The following is a 23226-nucleotide window of genomic DNA, read 5'->3' on the forward strand; positions in this document are numbered from 1 at the left end:
AGAATATATTGCATATAAAAAACTAAAAAAACCTTAAAGATTTTAAGACATGAGTTTGAATATATTTAAAATATCTTAGTAATGTTACATTGTCATTTTTAGATATTTTAACCCAACTAATGTTCTACGCACATCAAGATTTCTAAGAAGCTAAAGAAATCTTTACCAAAGAAGAATAGCTGCTGTTATGCAATAAGCTTTGAGATCATAGGAAATGCTATGGCCACCTTGAGTAGGAGGTAGTCTATCAGGATTATTAGTGGGCAGCTTAACTCTAGCTGGCCCAGATAGCTGTGTGAAGTTGTGCAGCATCCAATCTTAATCAAGATTCTGGTGATTGGGATTAGAAGAAAAACATTGATTGGGTTCAATATGCTAGAAATTAGATAGCGTTGCACAGACACTGTGGGTATCTCCAGTCTGTTAGGTACTTTACCAAAAGAAAACAGTTTAGAGGCACAGAACAAGTTGCATGGCCAAATAAAGTTCATTCTTAGTACAGTGTTATTAATAGCAATAGCACTTAGACTTATATACCGCTTTACAGTGCTTTACAGCTCTCTCTAAGCGGTTTACAGAGTCAGCATATTGTCCTCAACAATCTGGGTCCTCATTTTACCCACTTCGGAAGGATGGAAGGCTGAGTCAACCTTGAGCCTGGTGAGATTTGAACTGCCAAATTACAGGCATTTGGCAGTCAGAAGAAGTAGCTGCATTAATAATCTGGGTTAGATTACACTTTTGTGCAGACGTAACCTACGGCTTACATCCGAAATCTCGTTTGTTTCTGGTTTATAGTAGCAGAAGAGGAAGAGACTATTTTTTGTATTTTTATGCCTCCTACGTAGGCGCCTGTGCCATTACAATTGCCCACAACGTCCCTCAAATTGCTTTTCCTTCTTTCCTTAAAAGCATCCTGTGACTGAAATTTAATGTATCGGAACTGATGATCTAACCTAGTTCATTTTTTAACACATCTTAAAATGCAATATTCTATTGGAGTGTCAAATAGGATGCCAGTTTTCTGTACATAATTTGCAAAGCAGTTGTTTTGTTATCTTATCATATAACAGAAAATAATAACTGAATAAATGTTTGTTCTGTTCTTTTTGAATTGTTAGAATGAGAAATCCTGAAACCAAAATTTAGTCAAGATTTTTTAAAGTTGCAAATCTCAGGAAATCATGTTATATTACAGCAAGCACTTACATTCTGAAGCCATTTTCTGGCTGACACAGATTTATCAATCTGGGAAACAGCCTATAAACCTTTTGGTTCTTCCAAGGTTATAATGATGCAATATATTGAGGGAATCAGGCATGATGGTAAATCTGCTAATTTTATAAACCACTCTGAAGTATTGCTTTACATGCATAGTAAAGAAATTATATGATAACTTTCCCCTATTGGACATCCTCGAAAAATATTGAGACACCCAGATATTTCCAGATTGAAGAAAGCTGCTATATGCCATTAAAACACAATGAAAATAATAAAAGACACTATTACAACTAAATGAATCCAATCTCTTATTTCATTATATCTATATCCTTGTAAACCGTACATTATTTCTGGAGTCTGAGCAACAATTTTCTATGGTTCTCGTTTATGTTTTCAACTTTCCATCAATACCATCCCCTTTCATTTGGAAATGTATGATGCCAAGAATGTATTTTTCTTTCATAAACAGGACCATATCTTCTTGGTAATGACCTTTCATAAACTTCCAAATATCTATAATGTTTGAAGAATCCAATTAAATTTAGTCCATTAAGGAAATTAATACAAGAACTAGTTCAGGAAACTGCAAGAGTTATGATTGCTTAAATATGTTACTCAAATTAGAAAATTGCATTTGTGGTATTTTAACTCTACATTCATTTATTTATCCAGAATGTAAAATAATATTAGCAGTTATCTGCAACAATTTCAACCATGCTTGCTGAAGTTTCCTTCATGAAACTTTGTGGCTGTTAAAATAAAATACCAGGGTACCTTTTGCAACATGGTGGTCATTAGAAATATGCCAATTCTTCATATCTCCATTCAGTACTTACCTAGAACAGAAAAGGCACATATTAGACCTTTATAACTTTGTTAGAATATGCTTCAATCTCAATGAATATATATTACAAACCTTAAATAAATGTTTTACAGGTAGTTCTTGACTTAGGACTATAACTGAGCTGAAAATTTCAGTGAGAGTTGTTAAGTGAATTTTGCCCCATTTTATGACCTTTCTTGTCCCACAGTTGTAAGTGAATCACTGCAGTTGCTAAGTTAGTAACAATGGGTGAGTGAATCTGTTTTCCCCATTGACTTTGCTTATCAGAAGTTTGCAAAAAGGGGTCAGACGGTAAGGGACTTTGGCAGCAGCTGGATCTTGACATGTAGTGTTTATTCAAAAAGAAAATAAAAGAGACCAACAAAAGAAAATAAAGCCCCACAAAAGGCTGAAAGAGGGGCGGTGAAAGACAAGACATCCAGGCAGGCTGTGACATTGGGGAGGGAAAGAACAAGAGATGAGAGAAGCTGAGATGGGAGCTTCTTGCAGCCTTACACGGGGGTGGGGCGAACTCCTGCCCAAATTTTGATCACATGACCAGGGGGATGCTGCAATGGTAGTGTGAAAAGCAGTCATAAGTCACTTTTTTCAATGCCATTGTAACTTCAAATGGTCACTAAATGAACTGTTGTAAGTTGAGGACTACCTGTATTGTATTCTTAAAAATGAATTACTTGGGGTTTTTCGCCTTTATTCAATGCCCGTGGCAAAAACTATATACTTACATTTATTTGAATACAAGGTCCATTCAATACAGTGAGGCTTATTCTTAAGTACATATAAGATTTCACATTCAGGTTTATTTCTTTAATGGTAATTAAAGTCCTTGAAATTTGAGAGTTAATATCACACTACTACAACCATCAATGCTCCATATATCTTTCTTATATGAGTTAAGTTCCCAAGGTGTGACTTTTATGAAGCTTTCTTTTTAGTCGCACAGTTCCTTTATTAAAAGGGGAAATAAGAGCTTTAATTAATTTCCCTGGGACTATATTAAGATCCCTTGCTGAAGCTACTTTGAAATGCTAATATCTTGATGCAAAGAACAATTCCGACTAATCCAGAAGAAGGCAGAAATTCCTCAAAAATTATAGGATCTTAAAACAGGCTTTGTTTTCTAGACCAATTATAACCTGGATGGACAACACATGTGTTGGATCTATTGGATTTTCAGGGGTGCCTAGGACCCATTTCAGATATTCTAGAATAAGGGTGTCAAATTTTACCTCTGCTAGAAAAAATAGAGTTCGAGGGGGCTGCGTGCAGCCTCCCCGTGCCCCATTTTTGGCCTGGACAACCTTCCGCAGCCCTCTGCCAGCGAAAACAGAGCTCAGGGGACCTACAAGTGTCGCCCCCCCGAGCTCCGTTTTCGCTGTCAGAAGGCTATCAAAACAAACTAAAAATAAAATAAAAGGAGAAATGTTTCCCCTTTTGCATTTGAACAAGAAGGGACAGGAAAGGAGAAAGGAAAAGACAAAGAAAAGATAGGAAGATGGGAAGACAGCAAGAAAGGAAAAATAAGGAAAGGGGAAAGAAGAAGAAAGGAGAATAGAGAGGGAAGGAAAAAGAAGAAAAAGAAAAGAAGGAAGGAAGGAGATTATAATGAGGGGGAGGGAGGGTCTTAGGAAAGTCCTTCTTTAGCACTTGGCCACATGTGCCCCTGACACGAGTCCCATGTCATGCCCACTATGGTCACCCCCACTATGACCACATCCCCCCAGCCACCCGAGGTCAAACACAACACTAATGTGGCCATCAATGAAATCAAGTTTGACATCCCTGTTCTAGAAAGACATTTGTCCAACCGTAGTTCCTGGTGAGGCCAGTAGTAATGCACATCTAAACAATTCTAAGCATCGTTTCAATTGTTTGTTGACTGTTAGTTAAGTTTTCCATGTTTCTACTTCTCCACAATTCAGGGACTCTCACCAGTTCACATGAAGTATAAATGTCAAGTAATATATAAATAAATAAATAAAACATCCACAATATAACAACTATAAAAATAGTAAAAGTAGCCCTCAACTTACAATTATTGTTCATTTAGCGATGGTTCAAAGTTACAACAGCACTGAGAAAAGTTACTTATGATTGATCCTTGCACTTCCCACAATCATGTGATCAAAATTTGGGCACTTGACAACTGTTATATACTGTATTTATGATCAGTATTGCAGCATTCTGGGGTCCTGTGATTGCCAAATTATGACCTCCCCAGCAAATCAATGAAGAAAGCTGGATTTAATAACTACATGGTTCATTTAACTGCAGTGATTCACTATCTAAAAGTCAAAAAATTGGGTGCAATCTACTTAAGAACCATCTTGCTTTGCAAACAAAATTTTGATCTCAGTAAAAAAACACATCACCCAAAGAGACAAATAATAGAACTAGAAAATGTAAATGGCATAATGCATTCAGGAAAGGGTTCTGTGGAGGAAATTCATCTTTTAAAAATTCTGAAATGGCAACAAGGAGAGGGCTGACCTGATCTTAACCAAGTTATTTCACAATATCAACACAGCCATAGAAAAGCAGAACCTCCTTCCTTCAGCCTGCCACACTAGGCAAATATGTGGGATAAGTAACTGTTTCTCTCAGATTTAATTGGTCAGGTTAGTATTGATTGGAGTAGGTCATCCTCTAGATATCCAGGCATTATAAAGTAATTTATACCTTAAAACCAGCATCTTGAATTGTATCCAAAACCAATTGGCAACCAATGCAGGATCTGCAAAATTAGTGTTTGACGCTTGCAATGAAAGGAGCTAGAAACTATCTGGGCTGCTGTGTTTTGACCAACTGTAGATTCCAAGTAGTTTTTTAAGAGCAGCTCCCAGTAGAGTATATTACAGTAGTCTAGCCAGGTGATGGTAAGTGCATGAGTTACAGTAGCTAGATCCTTTCTCCTTGAAATAGAATCACAACTGACACATTACCCAAAACTGGAGTAGGCCCCTCTGGCCACTGCCTCCATCTGCCACTCTATGAAAAGCAGTGAGTCCAGATAGATCCCCATGTCATAAATCTGCTCCCTGCTGCATATTGCTTATCCATCAAGACACGATTCCAATGTCAACGTAGAACACCAATGTATCCACAGCAAGTCAGACTTATTTGAGGTTGCCCTTCAGCCTATTCTCTTCCATTAAGACCATGACAGTGTCCAGTCACTGGGAAAAGACATCAACATTATCTCCCTCAAGGCCTGGGTTAACGATGTACAGGTAGTCCTAAATTTACAACATTCATTTAGTGAATGGTTCACAATCCGTTCAAAGTTACAACAGCACTAAAAAAAATTACTTTTGATCGATTTTCACACTTATCACCACTGCAGCATCCCTGTGGTCACATGATCAAAATTAGGATGCTTGGCAATTTGCATATATTTATGACTGTTGCACTGTCCTGGGGTCATGTGATCATCATTTGTAAACTTCTCAGCTGGTTTCCAACATGCAAAGTGAATGGGGAAAGCCAGATTTGCTTAACAATCAGATGGATTCACTAAACAACTTCACTATTTAACAATTGCAGCAAAGACATCATGAAATGGGGTACAACTCACTTAACAACACTCTTTCTTAGCAATTGAAATTTGCGATTCAAATGTGGTTGCAAGTCAAGGACTACCTGTGCAGCTGAGTATTATGATACTCAAGGATGGCCTTATACTAAGACAAACATTGGCCTCTGGTGCTAAGGTTTCAACAGTGCCAATACCACTTTCTTCTTAATTGTTCCAGAAATGTAAATCTTCTCATTAGCAGGAGTGTTGCCATCAGTAAATGTGACCTAGGACCATTATCTACCTTTGAGCACTCACTGATGATAACATGCCCAAAATCATCAGGATGATCTATTCCAGGGGTGTCAAACTTGCATTGTCACAGCGTTATCACATGACATATCACTACTTTTTTCCCCTTCACTAAGCCAGGTGTGGGCGTGGCCAGCGCATGACACATCCGGCCCGCAGGCCGTGAGTTTGACAGCCCTGATCTATTCCAATGGCTCCATATAAAGCCACTGGGAGATAAATAGCAGAAGAAAAAAAGGACCTGAACCCTGTGACACTCCATACACTGCAAGCCATGAAGCCTGCAATGTTCTCATGCAGCCTATAGTACAGTTGGGCAAAGTATTTGAAAAAATTATTCACAGCATACAAAGACACTAATGAAGCATCTTTCTTCAAAAAAGTTTAAAGCAGCTGTGTCTGAAAGCTATTCTTGACTGCTTGTGCATGTATGTACAGCCACTTCAAATTGAGGCATGACATCAAAAGCATGTATCATCAATAGCATAGTTACTGTACATAGATGAGATTTCAATAGCTAGGACTAAGTTCATATATACCTGTGATGGTGAACCTATGGCACGTGTGCCGAAAGTGGCACACAAAGCCATCTGTCTGGGCACGCCAGCTGTCACTCATTGCTCTTCCAGCTGCTGGTCTTCGCGCGCAGGGGAGCACCAGAAACAGAAAGAGCAGCTCCCTGGCAGCATGTGCACAACGGGAAGCTGAGCTTCTGGTTTCCGGCACGCCTGTTGGTCATCATGCATGCATGCATGCCAGAAACGGGAAGACCAGGTGACCGGCAAGCATGCGCACGCTGGAAACCAGAAGCTCAGCTTCCTGGTGCACGCATGCATGCCGGGGAACTGCTCTTCCTGTTTCTGGTGCTCCCCTGAGGTTGTGCGTGTGCTCCCATTTCGGCATTCAGTGCCGAAAAGGTTCGCCAACACTGATATATACTTTCCTGTTACTGCCAGAGCCAGTTTTGTGTAGTGGTTAACGCAGCAGCCTAGAAACCTGAAGACAGTGAGTTGTGGTCCTATCTTAGCCACAAAGCCAGCTGGATGACCTTGGGGTAGTTATTCTCTCTCAGTCCTAAGAACATGATAATGGCAAACTACTTCTGAAAATGTAGCCAAAAAACTTCATGGATTTGTCCAGACAGTTGCCAGGAGTCAAAACTGTCTCGAAGACACAAACACACACGTCCCCAGAAAATGTTTTTCCCTGTGACAAGAGACATCTTGCATTTAGATGTCTTGACCAGAATGGAAGGAAGAAGAAAAGAATCTGTAATTGCCCCAAAGCAATACAGTTGAACAAATACAAGCAAAATAAAAGAACATTAAAAATGTTCTCAGTGTGACTGGCAAAGTTCCTAAATTGAAAGAACTCTTATGCAAATAACCAAAATTTCACACCTACCGCACAAAAGCAGTAGTGCCTGTAAGACTTTCTTATTCAGACTTTGAATGACCTAACTCCCATTACTCTTTTTGAAAAAAAAAAATGTATTTGGTCAAGCCTTTCAAAATAGCTATTGCTGCCAAGTAAAGCTCAGACTCTCTCTACTGGCTTGGTCTGCATTAAATTTGACAATAATGTTCGTGCATTAGTAATGCAACACTGTCTTTACCAACAATTTAAATATATCTGTAATTTAACTGCACAATGCTACCTTCATATTTCATATGCCAAGCAGCTAACATAATATATTGCATGTTTATTCTTTTAAAATGTTCTATATCCGTGATGGCGAACCTATCGCACGGGTGCCACAGGTGGCACGCAGCGCCATCTCTGCGGGCACGCAAGCTGTCACCCTAGGTCAGCTCCACTGTGTATGTGTGCATGCGTCCCGCCGGCCAACTGACTGATCTCAGAGACACGCGCGCATGTGTGAGGAGGCCTGGGTGGGGGGGTCATGCACACATGTACAGGGGGCCAGGGGAATGCGGTGTGCCCCCCCAGCCCCATTTTGGGCCTAGGAAGCCTCCATGAAGCCTCCTGGGACCAAAAATGGACCAGGGGCACACACATGTGTGGAGGAGGGACCGTGGCAGGGTGGGAGAGTCACACGCGCATGCGCAGGGGGGCAAGGAAACACGGGGGCACGCGTGCATGTGCAGGGGGGCAGGGCACGCAGGAGGAATTGCATTATGGGTGTGGGCACGCATGCATGCACTCTCGCACACACTCGTATGCTTCCAAGGAAAAAAAGGTTAGCCATCACTGTCCTATATGTTAAAAATGTTTGCTTGATTCACTGTTTGTTTTATGCTTTCCTATTTGGGGTCAGCAACATTTCAGACTCTGGGTATAGCCAATCCAAGAAGATCTTAGTCTCAGCCTGAGATCTCATGCAAAAATGCTGAAATATCATGAAAAATTTAAGCGGTGGTGGCAGGAGGCTCCGCTCACCTGCTCGGACGTCATTACGTCCCGTTTTTGACACTCCACGCATGCGCAGAAGATCCTACGCACATCCGCGCACACTCACATTTGCGAACCGGTAGCAAAGGTAAGTGAATACCATATCTGATTGTATTGCAATGGGTGCAATGCTGCTTTCATCATTTCAATTTTATTTCTGGATCCTGCAGAGCCCTTTGCCTTACAGATTGTCATTTCACTCAGTTCCATTCGGGAGTCCTTGTGGATATTTGGTTTCTGCTGGTATGGTTTTGGTTTTGGTTTACTTTTGCTATCTATATCTTTTTTTTGGATTTTTAGAATTTCTTTATCTTTAATATGTGATCTGTTCTCAAGGAATTGTATAGATATAAAGTGGTTCCATTACAGAATTAAACTGTTTATTATTGCATCTTCTTTATAACATACTTTTTGAAATAAGACGTCCACAATGTTCAGAGATTTTACCCACGGATATGCAGCAGGCCAATTCAGTCTGATTATACATATTATAAGCCATTACAGGCCTTGCCCATCAAGCAGAATTACCTTGTTTCAAATCTCTGCTGTCTTCTTTAATCACCATGATGCAAAGCAGAATTTCTGAAAATACTCAGCTCTGTACAACCTCATTTCTGGTCCTTAGCAAATAAATGTATATGAAAAAATGTGCAACCCTAACATTAATAGCTAGAAATTTCTACTGTAGACAGCTGAAATTATTTCTAGTACATACTGTTAAGTTTAATTGAAATAAGCCTGGTTTGATGAAAGAATTATATGATGTATAATAAGTTGAGAATGTGAATTAATTGTTAAGAATCAGTGGTGAAATAATTGTGGAGAGTTAAATGTTCTAAATATGAAAACCCTTCTGAATGTGAAAGAATCTCATTAAGAATTCACTGAAGGAATAGAATAGAATAGAATAGAATAGAATAGAATAGAATAGAATAGAATAGAACAGAACAGAACAGAACAGAACAGAACAGAACAGAATTTTTTATTGGCCAAGTGGACACACAAGGAATTTGTCTTGGTGCATATGCTCTCAGTGTACATAAAAGAAAAGATACATTTGTCAAGAATCATAAAGAACAACACTTAATAATAGTCATAGGGTACAAATAAGCAATCAAATCATATGAGGAAACAGTCAATATAAATCGTAAGTATACAAGCAACAAAGATAAGAGCCTTAGTGGCACAGAGGACTAAACTACTGCTGTTAAATAGTATTAGCTTCCAGCTGCCTGCAATTACTGCGAGTTCAATTCTCACCAGGCTCAAGGTTGACTCAGCCTTCCATCCTTTCAAGGTAGGTAAAATGAGGACCCAGATTGTGGGGGCAATAAGCTGACTTTGTATAAAAAAAGAACACCGCTTAGGGGGCCCGAAAGCAGGTATATACAAAAGTATGAAGGCTATTGCTTAATGCATTGTAAGCTGCCCTGAGTCTCCGGAGAAGGGTGACATATAAATTGAATCAATCAATCAATCAATCAATCAATCAATCAATCAATCAATAAAATAGCCTACCTAGCATCTCAGATGCAACAAACAGCCCTGAAAGCCACTAGCTACTCATAGCCACCTAAATTGGTAGTTATGGTAGTTGTTTCGTGACAACTCTATACATCAAATATAGAAGTATCTATAAGATGTTCCATAGCCGATCTCTCAATCCCAGGGAATATTGACATTTCCAGTATTTCAGGTTACCTCTCTTTATTCAATTAGTTCTGTCTCTCTTTGGCTGTTTAATCAGTCATGGACTGAGGAGCCTAATTCTGCTCTTCCCTGGTCATCATTTAATCTCCAACCTTTCTTGGAATATCACTGGCAGGAAAATGAAAAACATGGATTCTTTCTTTTTGAAATATCACTAGAATAAAGTATAACAATATGTCATAAAATGTTTCAAATCATTTAAAACTATTAGGACGCAATGGTTGAAAAATATAATATTTAATCTCCTGTTGGAAGTACAAAAACTGTACTAGGGCTGTAATATAAGACTTATATATAAGTCTAAGTGTTAAGTGGTATCTATAAATTGGATCTAGATTGTATATAGTGTAGCCTTTGAAATAATTAATTTAATAGACATTTAAATTGTATATTATTTATTTATTATGAATTAGTGATATATATTTTTTACAGCCATGTGGAACTAATACCATCATCAAAGGTACATTTTAAACTAAAGTGGTATTTTAAAATTCTGCCTAATCCAATGCATGATTAATGTGTGAACATCATATTTCAGCGCGCATAGGACTACTGCATTATATATAATGTATTTATGTCCTGTTTTTCAAATTACAATTGGGAATTTAAGTTTGTACTGTCATGGTTTATAAAATTAAAGTATTCGTATAAATAAAATAGCCAATAAATATAACACAGGAGTCAACTCCTGTGAGGGATTTTAACTGTCGGGCCAAATTGCTTAATATATTTTAAAATTGTTTTTAAATTTTGTATTTTATGTTTTTTATCTATGGCTGTTCACCGCCCTGAGTCCTTCAGGAGAAGGGCGGTATATAAATTTAAATATTAAATTAAATATGAAAATTAACTAGCGGCTAAAATTCTTTCTCTCTGTGTCTCTGTGTCTCTGTGTTTGTCTCTGTGTGCGTGTGTGTGTGTCTCTCTCTCTGTGTCTTTCTTTATCTCCTTACCCCCCCCCCCCTTCTCTCTCTCAATGACCCAGATTGAGGACCCAGATTGTTGGGAGCATATGCTGACTCTAAGATGTTTAGAGAAGGCTGTAAAGCACTGTGAAGTGGTATATAAGTCTATTGCTATTGCTATTGCTATCTATCTGCCCATCCATCCATCCAGCCAGCCAGCCAGCCATCTAACATAAAACATATCAAACACACAAATAAGATAAAAATGGGACTACAACAATATAAAGAAAATAATATTTATAGAAGACAACATTGAATCAAACCAGGAAAGGCTCTCTGAAGAGGTTTGGTCTTCAAAAGCTTTTGAAAAAAACAGCAAAGATGTCATAATCTAAAAGATGATTAGTAGATTTGTTAAGTATAGCAGGTCTCCCAATTTTTTGTTTTATATTTTTATTTGTATAGTATTTTCTCTAATAGAAAATTCCTGAAAGTCTTGAAGAACATAAAAAAAATTATTTCATTGCAGAACTTGTTTGTTTTTTCCTACATGGCTACGTTTTTTTTTTAACTTATTGCCATAGCCCTGTACCAAAATGAATGTTCAGCATCTATTTAACTTGGATTTAAAATCTATTAAAAATAGAATAAAAATTTATTTTTTATAACTGGAAACAGAAGTTTATAAAGCACTAGATAAGCTTCAACTTGTGGAATACCATGAAAACCAGCGACCATATTGTTTTTGCAGATGGAATACATGTGGCTGGTTTTCTTCTTCATTCACATTTGTCATATAGAGGCCTTCATTTTAAAAGTAATATATTTAATAAATCAATAAAATATTTTATTTTTGAAACACTGACTCTGACCTGAATAATGATTAGTAGATTTTATAATTATAGCAGGAAACTTATTTACAGAAAATGCATTATATAAATAGGCAAAGGGTATTTAGTGAAGTGCGTAACAGTGAAGAATCAAAGAGTATTTGCTCTGTCTGTGTGTCCTTGAGAAGGAAACGAGCTCAGATTAGCAATTTCTTAAAGAGTAGGATTCAGAGCAAATCCTTCTATCTATAGTATATTTAACTGTAGATATCTCTATCTACACTAGATATCTCGTCTACAGTATATCTAACCTCCACCTTGTAGTCTGTAGGCCATAAGGGAGCAATGACTCAGTGCTCCTGGATTTGGACCTACAACAAATGAAATATTCTGTTTATAGCAATAGCACTTAGACGTATATACCACTTCATAGTGCTTTACAGGCCTCTCTAAGCGGTTTACAGAGTCAGCATATTGCCCCCAACAATCTGGATCCTCATTTTACCAATCTCAGAAGGATGGAAGGCTGAGTCAACCTTGAGCCGGTCAGATTTGAACTGCTGAACTGCAGCTAGCAGTCAGCTGAAGTAGCCTACAATGCTGCACTCTACCCACTGCGCCACCTTGGCGAAATATAATTTACTCCATGATAATGCCATGATTTCACTGTGGTTAAATTCTTGGAAAAAGTCTAATTATATAGTTGCTAAGAGTTGACACTGACTTAATGGCATATTGTTATAGATCACTTGCCGTACCTATTTTGATTAATATCAAGCATTTCATTTATTTCCGAAACAAGCAAATACACCCTAAAACTAGATAAACAAATGTAATACTGGCATAGCTTCCATTTTCAAAAAAAAATCCAGTAATTATATTTTCTAGAACAGCCAGCCTCTACATTTTACTTGCCTCTAATATCAAGATTACTAAATTTAATTTTTAGCTGAAAAGAAAACATGAAGGAAAACGGGGGGGAGGGGTCATTATTTTCTCAATTAATATTTAAGTAAAAGTGGAACCAGAAGAGAGAAAAAAATCCTCATGACTTAAACCTAAGTTATCCAAAAGTATATACTGTATACATGGGTCAGTTCTTAATGTAAATATAGATAAATAATCTGCACTTCTCCTAACTATTTAATCAAACTATCTTTCCCAAAGTCCAAAGTCCAAATACAATGGCCAGCCTGTCTCCAACCCAGTGGTTCCTCCGTTTGTTATTATCTAGCTGTGCTGGCTGAATGTTCTGGGAATTGTAGTTCTTTATAGCTGTAGGGCACTGTTGTGATGTTAGTGAAAGCATTTGCATTAGGTCCCCTTCTGTGGATAACTACAAAAGGGCAATCCATAACTTAAATGTGATTGAGACATTTAAATGGACAGGCAGCCTGCCCAGAAGCTATAATAATCTTGAAAAGGTTTTGGCTCAAACGATGGACACATTAGCATGAATTTAAGACTGCGTATGTGAGGTAACTGCTTGTGCTTTCTGTTCCTTCAATATCACCCCATCCCTCGTACTTAACATTTTCAAAATGAGATTCAGTTTTGGCCATACCGTTTCAAATTCAATGTCAAATAATACACTGCCACTTATTCCTTTCTCCTAATTCTTAAGGTCATTAAATTACTAAACACCCCCCTTCCTTACATTTCCAACAGGTTCAAATTCATGGGATTCAGACTATTATATATTTCTTGGAAGTCTACTATCTGTTTGAAATTTCGTATTTCAAATCAGAATTTCAGGTGCACTAGAAATTCTCCTTACATTTAGTGCAAAGCAAACATGAGGAATTATTTTTATTCAAAAAGTAAATGAAATTTTTATTGTTGTTACTGATGTAAAAGAACAGAACTGGGAAAACATTAAACATTTCAATTTTAACACATTTGTACAGCTTGAGACATCTCTGTGTCTACTATTCTTTCACACAGATCCAAAGCAAATAACATTGGTAATACCCAAAGGTGCTTTTTCAAGAGGCAACTGGACTTTCTGGTTTTTCTTTGAAGACATTTCACTTCTCATCCAAGAAGCTTCAATTGCCTTCAACCATGACTAGGATGACTGAGAATCTCCATAAACATTGGTAATAATTTATGTCTATTATTTGTATCTCATCTTTATTATTTTTACATATAACTCAAGGCAAACACATCCAACATTCCTGCCTACCCCTATTTGCCTCACAACAACACCGTGAGGTGGGTTGGACTGAGAGTGACTGACCCAAAGTCACCCAAGCTGGCTTTCATGGTTAATGTGGGACTTGTGATCTTCCACTTTCTATCCTTAGTTAGCCTTAACTAACTCAACCAGGCTAAAACAAAATTAACCAGGTTCTGCAGCAGCAGAACTTCTAATATGTCATTCATGTGATGCAAGCAACCTTTCCTGATTAAATGTCATTTTAAAATGTTCTATAAATTTATAGAACATTATAAGGGGAAAATTTGAGTTCTTATCTATATTTGCAATGTCGTTTTGAAACTTGATTCTAGAATTATAAAGGGAGACGCAAGAATCATAATTTTTAAATACTGGCTTCTTAAAGTGTTTGACATTTTTCTCTCCTCCCTAGGATAGATGCAAACCCAGAAATGAAAACCTCCTAAAGAAGCTACATGAGTGAAAGAGTGAAATAAATCAGATCTTTTATGGACCTGAGATTCCAGCATCTTGACTGTTTTCTGAAAACAGAGTCCTTTTTACCAGTGGCTTCACTTAGCAGATAATTCTGTTTCTTGCTCCTGCTGGGATTCCAGTAGAATATTCTTCCCCTTTGATACACATGGTTTCATCAATCCACAGCATAGAAAAGCCCTTGCAGGAATGCCCCACCCCCAATCTCCACCTCCATTACTCAATGTTTTTTTTTTCCCCTTTAATCTATTTACAGCAAAAAGACAGATGCTTTAATTAGGCAGTCACGCTGCCTAGTAAGTGACACTTTAGACAATGACACTGAGCTTTCTTTTCATCCACCGGAAAAAAACAAAACTTTTAACTTTTTAATATTTTAAACTGCATCATTCTATGTCTGGCATGCCAATTCACTGTGACACAAAATTAGGCTTCAGTCTTCTGATCTTTCTCCCAGGGCCCTTTTTGGTATTCAGGTTAAAGACTGGTACGAGGCATAGAACACTAATTGGGTTTGTTACTGGTCCCAAGCTATTTTACATTGAATAGAAATAAACTTTCCTGAAGCTAATACAGTGGTACCTCGGTATTCATCGTTAATTAGTTCTGGGAGGCATGAGGAGTACCAAAAATGATGATTACCAAACCAATTTTTCCCTTAAGGAATAATGTAGTGAGTCTCAAGGCAGCCAACATAAACAAGTCCTAGCTTGTGAGTCGAGTACCAAACAAATGATGAGTACCAGGACAAAATTTTCACATCAAAATGTGTTGAGCAACCAGTTTGATGAGTTTCAAAGCCGTTGAGCACCAAGGTACCACTTTTTAACAATCCCAATTACAAAGGAGAGTTCTATGTTAGAAAGAAATCAGGTTCATTTCTAAGCCAGGAATGAAGAACGCAGAAGGCAGGTAGTCACTTGAATTAGGTGAAGTTTATTCCGAGAGCATAATACATAATCAGCTGGTCTGAAGATGGACATCTGATCCTTCCCCTGCAATCCCCTTATCTAGAAAACCTTGGCTTTGTTCCTCAAAAGTCAGCACAAATACCTATCTTCTAGGTAGGACACGGGTGTCAAACTTGCCACGTCATGTTGCTGTCACGTGACGTATCGTGACATTTTTCCCCCTTCATGGGGTGGCTGTGGCCTGCACGTGATGCATCTAGTCCGGTGGCTGCCAGTTTGACAGCCCTGCTCTAGGAATTTCAAGAAAGTGCAATTAGCTGGATTTTCCAAAGGGGGTGTGCTGCATTTAGGCATCCTACTGAGTTTGTGGTTTCTGGTTATTTAACATGAAGATAGAAATGCCAATCTCTTAGTGGAAAGGGCCTTTTGTTATTTAATTAGGAGGATCGAGGACAGGGGTGTCAAACTTGTGGTGTCACATTGTCATCACATGACATATCGTGACTTTTTTGCCCTTTGCTAAAATGGGAGGGCGTGGCCAGCGCGTGATGCATCCGGCTCACACGCCACAAGTTTGACACCCCTGATCTAGGACATCTAGGACATCTTGGAAGGAACGTTCACCTGGGCTGGCATTTCCAGCTACAGTTTTAATTTTGTGTCGAGCCTATTGTAATTTCTCATCTTTTATACTGATTGTAACTTGTAACTTTTTGCAATGAAAACACTAGAAAGACTCTGTGGGCAGGGAAACATTAAATGGGCTTGAACATTTTATGAATATACATGACTTATGTTTTATTAACCTGATGTTTGGTTCTTCCAGCATTACTGGGAAGTACTTCCCCCCCCCCTTTATAATGGTGTTTACCACCTTTAAAATGTTATAAAGCTGGCTAAACTTTGTATACTAGCCGATACATGAATGAAATTTATATCCTGGCTTTTTTTATTGTTATGAAGGCAGTTTCTCCCATTTCTTTTAATATTGTGTCTGGAGTTACAGCTTCTGATTCTTCTGTTTTCAGTTTTTACACAAAGTTATATTGTCTTGTATATGTCAGTGCATGATCTGTACATAATCTCTTAACTGACTGATTTGATTTCCTTTTTGGTTTCATACATTTTTATTTTTAAGTTAGATAAGCGACCCATATTTAGGGTGTGTCCAATTTTTCAACTTTTAATTTCCAAACATTAGGAAAATTTTAACATTTTGTTTCATTAGATGATTCTTGTGAACTACACACAAGAACTATAACTATATATCACTATATATCACTATATACATATACATATACATATACACACACATATGAATACAATACAAAAATCATTAATGCCTTTAATAGGAGAGTCTTGAGTAACAAGCATTATCCATTTCTTTATCAACCTTTTTTCAGAGTACAGCTACATTTAGGCCTAGAATAGCTCTATAATTATAGCATTTTTACAAGCAAGCATTTTCTACAAGTGGTAATTTTCATACTACCCAATTGTCACTTAATGTGCACTTAAAAGACAGTTGCATATAGTCTACAATATTGCTCAAGTTTTGAGAGGTAAACTGAATTTATCCCATAGTGAAATTATCCAACAACATACTATGTTACCTATAAAGTATATGTAAAATTTCAGGATTTTTTTTACAAATATCTTTGTAGCAAACATTAACTATTTTGTTCAAATTTCCAAATCCAGATTATGAAATCGATCAGTTATACCCTTAGCACAAATTCATTTTCAAGCTCTATTTGGTTGGTTAGAAAATGGGCAGTTATATAAATGTTTTAAATAATAACAAAATTTAATATAGTTTGAGTGTAAACTTGACTTTGTACTACCTTTATTTATTCAGTCCGGTTTTTTTTCCATGTATGAAAAAAAATCATTTTTTTTGTTCTTGTTTTGCACAATTAAATCTTTTGTGCAATAGTTTTTCTGGGAAAACTAATTTTAAAAATAAGTTTCTTGAGAAAAAATAAGACAGAAGTCTCAGATTTTCTGAGACTACAATAATAAGGCAGGTAATTCCATTTGGGAAGGAATTATTATGATTATTGTGCTTTGTCCTCTTGGAAAAATGATTCTTTCTAAAAATAAAGTTACGTACCTTTTGCAATTTGGCTTTTTCTTTTTATAAATGAAGAAGAAAAGTAATCTAGCCTAGTCCAATGAAGAATAAGTACTGCTTATGCCAATACATATTTACCCTGACTAGTTTCCCACAGTGGGAAACACTCCCCAATATAATATTGCAAGCTCAAGCATATCAGACAATCAAAATTCTGATTTGGCAGGGTGCAATATGGTTGTATCCGTTAAATCCTAGGGATTTAATATAGAAAAAGTATTATCCATGTCCAGGAGTCGATTCTACTTACCTTTACTACCGGTTCGCAATGGGAGCATGCACACGCTCGCTTCTGCGCATGTGCAGATTGTCAATTATGACATCCGAGCAGGTGGGCGGAGCTTCCCGCCACTTTTACTACCGGTTCTAAAGAACCGGACAGAACCGGGAGCAACCCACCACTGTCCATGTCTTATAAAAATATAAAATACAGCTTCCTATACCCTAACAATATTTATGTAGTTATTCCAACACATTATTTGAGGAAGTAGAAAGGATAGACGTGCTATATCAGCCACCTTCAAAGCAGGTCAGAAATAATGGGATGGGAGAAAGGAAATTGGTTGGAAACAACTATCAGTCTTCTAGACATATTCCACAATTGCAGCCAGTTGTTATGATTAATTTCTCTGTGTTGAATAACCCTCAAGAGATGAGCGATGCATTACTCATACATATAGCCAATGTTTTATAGGTTTCCTATGAAATCAACTTTTTGTAAATTATATTCAGAGAATCCCTATCCCACAATTACAAGAATAAAAACAAGATTTTCAGTATAAAATGTCTTGTATTATAAAATATCTTCAAAATATAAAATATCTGCTAAAGATTTATTTCTATTCATCTAAAAGCTGCTTGAAAGAAAAAGATATACTTATTATCAGTTATTTAATCCAACAATGGCATATATATTCCATTATAAAACACTGACAATAAAATGTAAATCTTCACAGAGTCAATAATGTGAAGGGAAATACCTTTATTGAATAAGGTGTTTTTTTTCACGTTTTCCCGAATTACAAAGAACCTTTTATAAACATATTCTCTTGTCAGGTTTCTCCCATCAATTTCTTATCCATCAGTTGAAAATGACAAATTTCATTATCTTGTTCATTCCGATTGCTTCTCTCTCTCACATAGCAGAATGTTAGAATTTAACCACCCCCATCCTATTTTAATTTTTAATTAAAATTAACTACCAAATCACTAAACTCATAGCAATATCATATTCTGTACGTCTGTCTTAAAAGAGGAACCAAAAATAGGATGGAAATTTTAAGTTATGTTTATAAGCCATTTATAAGGATGTCACCTGTTGCTTTTCTATATTTTTCAACTTCATATTAACAAAAGCTAATACAGGTATGACAACCACCTGGGAAATGAACTACTGAATATACTTAGAATTAACCTCTGAATTCAATGAAGCTACTTATCAATAAACAAATAACACTTCTTTCTTAGTCACCATTTTCTGCTCTTTTTCTTGCTTTAAATATATTATCATATGTTTCCTGGTGTATTTTTAATTCGCTTTCAACTACTGAAGTTATCCTTATTTTTGGCTGCAGTGTACTCTCAGAAGCAAAACATAGGCATATAAATACCTATCTCCCAAATCAAAATGCTTTTCTCTTCAAGAAAATAATAGAAATCAAAACATCTGATTTTTCTGCAAAAATGTGTGGTGCATCTGTTCAAAGAACTACATAAGAAAAAGAGACAGAGTTGCTAGTCATAAAATGCACCATTCAGTTACTTAAAATAAAATACAGCTACTCACTGAAGAGGATGGCCATTCTTCCCCACACTGTGATACCTCTTAGCAGAAGAGTCCTTCAGCCTTTCTTGCAAATGATGTCAAAGACAGAAAGCTTCTGTATTGCAGCCTCTTTTTTTTACTGTAATCCATGTGTTTCATTCCAGCCAGTCTTTGCTGACCACACAACACCGCATGATTTCCCCTGTATATAAGAATGCCTTCAAATCACACCAGCTTTTGGCAGTCACTGATTCTGGCTCTGACCAACTGCATCTGGGAGGAAGCAGCTTGTCTGAAAGAAAGCAAGTAGGATGTTCCTTTTCTCTCCAGTTTTCAATTTAAGGGGGGGAGGGAGGAAATCCTGCGATATAAATAGGGATATTTATGGGCTCCAGTGCTTCACGGATACCAGTTTGGTGCCTACTAGATATTCTTCCTCATCAAATTTTCACTTTTCATATATATTACACGTGTGGATTTTTACTGGGCAAGTTTCCACATGAAGCTGTTTGATGAACATTGTTTTTTTTAAAAAAAGGTTTACTAAGTAAGAAGCCAAATGTGGCATCTGATCATGCTACAGTGCGCAGAATTATCTAAATATGAATTGTATGGCTTGTTGTGAAGCTGAACAGTTGAAGAGTTTACTCATTAAAGCTCCATACATAGCAACATCACACAGATATAAATATAGTTCAACCACAGATCCAGGAAAGTGCCCTTTGAGAACACATTACTCCCGACGTTAGAACATCTTCAAGGTGTCAGCACTATTGTACAATTTTGTAAACTATATAGGGGTGCCAAAATATATAAATATTGAATTACAATTTTAATGCCCAAATCTTGTGTGATCTCATATGAGAACAATGGGTCAGGACATTTCAATCATTTTGGTTGTTTTCTTTATTCTGGAGCAACCTTAAGCACTCAAAGAGCCATTTGGACCCGTTTCCCACAGAAATGAAAACATTGGGAGCCACAAAACCTGGGTGGGCATGGCCAACTCAATGTCACTCACTTCTACTAGTCACATGACCCCCCCTAGCCACGCCTACTTAGCCGGTCATTAGGGCAGAGAACCAGTTGTTAAAAAACACCGGGAACCACAAAACCCTTTTGATATATATCTCTCTCCCCTCCCTCCCTCCCTCCCTCCCCCCCTCTCTCTGTATCTCTATGTCTCTCTCACCCTCTCTCTGTCCCTGCCCCGGCTGCTTCCCAATCCCCCGCCGTCGCCCTTACTTTCTCAGGCCAGGCAAAGAGTGACTGGGAGGGGAGGGCGAGGAGCGGTGCCAGCCAGTAGTGGGATCACCCAACAGGGAGCCACAGCAGAGGGCCCAAAGAGCTGCATGTGGCTCCGGAGCTGCAGATTGCTGACCCGTTCTGGAGTATCACAAATAATCTCGCCAAAGCCATGTTGCTGATGCTAACATGCCTAAAACAGGATTGTCAAACTGGCGGCCCGCAGGCCGGATGTGTCACAAGCAGGGCACGCCCACCCCAGCTCTGCAAATGGGAAAAACATTGTGAAACATCATCTGATGGCAACACGATGCCATGAGTTTGACACCCGTGCCTATGAATTTGTTACAAGGTCCTCTTCAGCATATGCAAAGCTTCCTTAGCAATTAAGCCTACATAGAAAACATTTCCCCAAAGGCAAAAAGCTTGAAAATCAATATTCTAGTTTGAAGTTGTTGTAGACTAGCAAAGAAAAGAACTTTGGTGAATGCCTATTTTAAAAAAAAACATTCAGAGTATTGTTGCTCCATTTATACAAATGAAATTGATTGTGCTTCCATTTTCTGTGTTCAAAATTGGATTCTAGTAAAAGATAGTAAGGACTGAATTTAGCAAAACTAGCTTGTCAGTAAACATAATTTAGAACTGTGCTATCAATTAAAGAGTCAAGCAACTGCTTGCTTAATTTATTTAGAATTAAAAATAAATCTTTGCCATCTGTGCATATATGCATATATGCAAAGCTTTTTATTGTTACTTGTTTTCTGTTAAATAAAATCAACAGTGTACATTTTCAGAAATCACAAAAGTAAACCCTACATGATGTAATTTCTTTTAGAGACATTTAGGCTGAGCACAAACTGAACACTGTTTTCATTGGCAGCATCTATACTATGAACCATTTTCATATAGAAAGCAGATTGGTATTTTTCCCTAATAGAATTTTGCTAGAGGAAGGGAAATATGCTGACGCTTCTGACTATTCAACAGTAGATCAAAATACATTAATGCCCCTTTTTTTTTCCTAATGCAAGTTTCACTGGAAAACAAACATCACTTTATTTAAACGGAATTATATAGGTATGACCAATTAAGTTGCTTTATATAACTTAATTCCAGAAATTTGTTTTTTGTAATATTGCTTTACATGTTTCTAGTGTTAAATGGAGACCAAATGTATCAATTTGGTCTAGAAGAAATCTATTCATTTGTATAGTTCAGAAAGTTAAAAAGATCCATTTCACTGAGTACATTAGCTACAATCTTTCATAGAGAAGATAGACATTAATAATTACTTATGAACTCTATCTTGGGGTCTCTTTTAAATAGCCCCAATCTCAAGTGATATAGAAAACAATCATCCATGTGTTAATGATGATGTGACGGCAAAACATGACTCACAAAACTTGAATTGCTACATTTCTGAGAATTTAAAAGATCAATTTCTAAAATATTGACTGCATTTTAAGTTCAGGAATACACTTTTATTTGTGCTTTCTTGCAACTTTTGAACTGCCTAAAACAGGGGTGTCAAATTCAAGGCCCAGCAGCTGGATCAGGCCCGCAAGGTGCTTAGATCTGGCCTGCGGGGTCTCCCTGGAAACAGCAAAGGACCAGCTACAGTGCCTCTGCCAGCAAAACCGCAGCATGGGGGGCCCCTCCCAAGTTCCGTTTTCACTGGCAGAGGGTTGCAGGAGGCCATCATAGCTGAAAAGAGAGCTCTGGAGGCCGTTTTCGCTGGCACAGCGCTTGGGCCACCACAGGTGCCCCCAACACAAGTGATGTTGAGCTGGCCACGCCCACCCTAGCCCCTTGAGATCAACACAATCCTGATGTGGCCATCAGTGAAATTGAGTTTGACACCCCTGGCCTAAAACGAAGAAAAGGATTCTTCCACTACATTCTAACAGTCATAGACTGGCTTGCCATATGAGTTTTAAGATACTTTCATTACTATCCTTTGAAAACTCATTTACCCAGATTTTTATCCATATCAAAAATGTGATTGGTTTTAGAATTTGGGAGGTAACTTTTGGAAAAACTGCATTTAAATGAGAACTAGCATAGTGTGTAATTCAGATGGACTAGGGACAGGGAGACATACACCATCAGCCATGGAAACTCATTGGGTGGTTTTGGAGCAATCTCCCTTACTCCAAACCCACCTGGCCTCACGGATGTGTTGCTGTGAAGAAAACATTTTCTCGCGCTCTTGAATAAAAGATGAGGTCACAATAAATTAAAGCTGGAATTGGTATGCCTATTACAATGAAGTGATTTTAGTTTTGTAAGCTGCCTTCAGAATGCTTTGCTATGAAACCCTAGAAATACTTTATATAAATAAATCACTGTTCAGTGTTTGTTGAATTTTAAAATGTTGCAACTGAATTAGAATATAATTCCTGGCTAATACTCTGTCTCCACAATTCCAGGAAGCAACACGAAACAGAAATACAATTTTATGCCTACCTTTGTACTAGGACTTTTTTGGTGGTGTGGGTTCAAGTCAGTCTTGATTCCTGGCAACTTCCTGTTCTAGTCTGCCATTTTCAGAAATGGTTTGCTATTGTTTGCTTTCTAGGGCTGAGAGAGAATGACTGGCTCAATGTTACCCAGCTGGTTTTGTGTCTAAGGTGGGGACTAAAATTCAGTTTCCTAGTTTTTAATCTGATGCTTTAACTTATTTTTTAACCAATTTATCAGGATTATAGCTTAATATATTTGGGGAATACAGAGAGCAATTTTCTGTCCCTTTATACAGAGTTAAATA

Source organism: Pituophis catenifer, unplaced genomic scaffold (assembly GCF_029215685.1).
Source record: "Pituophis catenifer annectens isolate HBS135680 unplaced genomic scaffold, rPitCat1.0.hap2 SCAF_8, whole genome shotgun sequence".
Lineage (NCBI taxonomy): Eukaryota > Metazoa > Chordata > Lepidosauria > Squamata > Colubridae > Pituophis > Pituophis catenifer.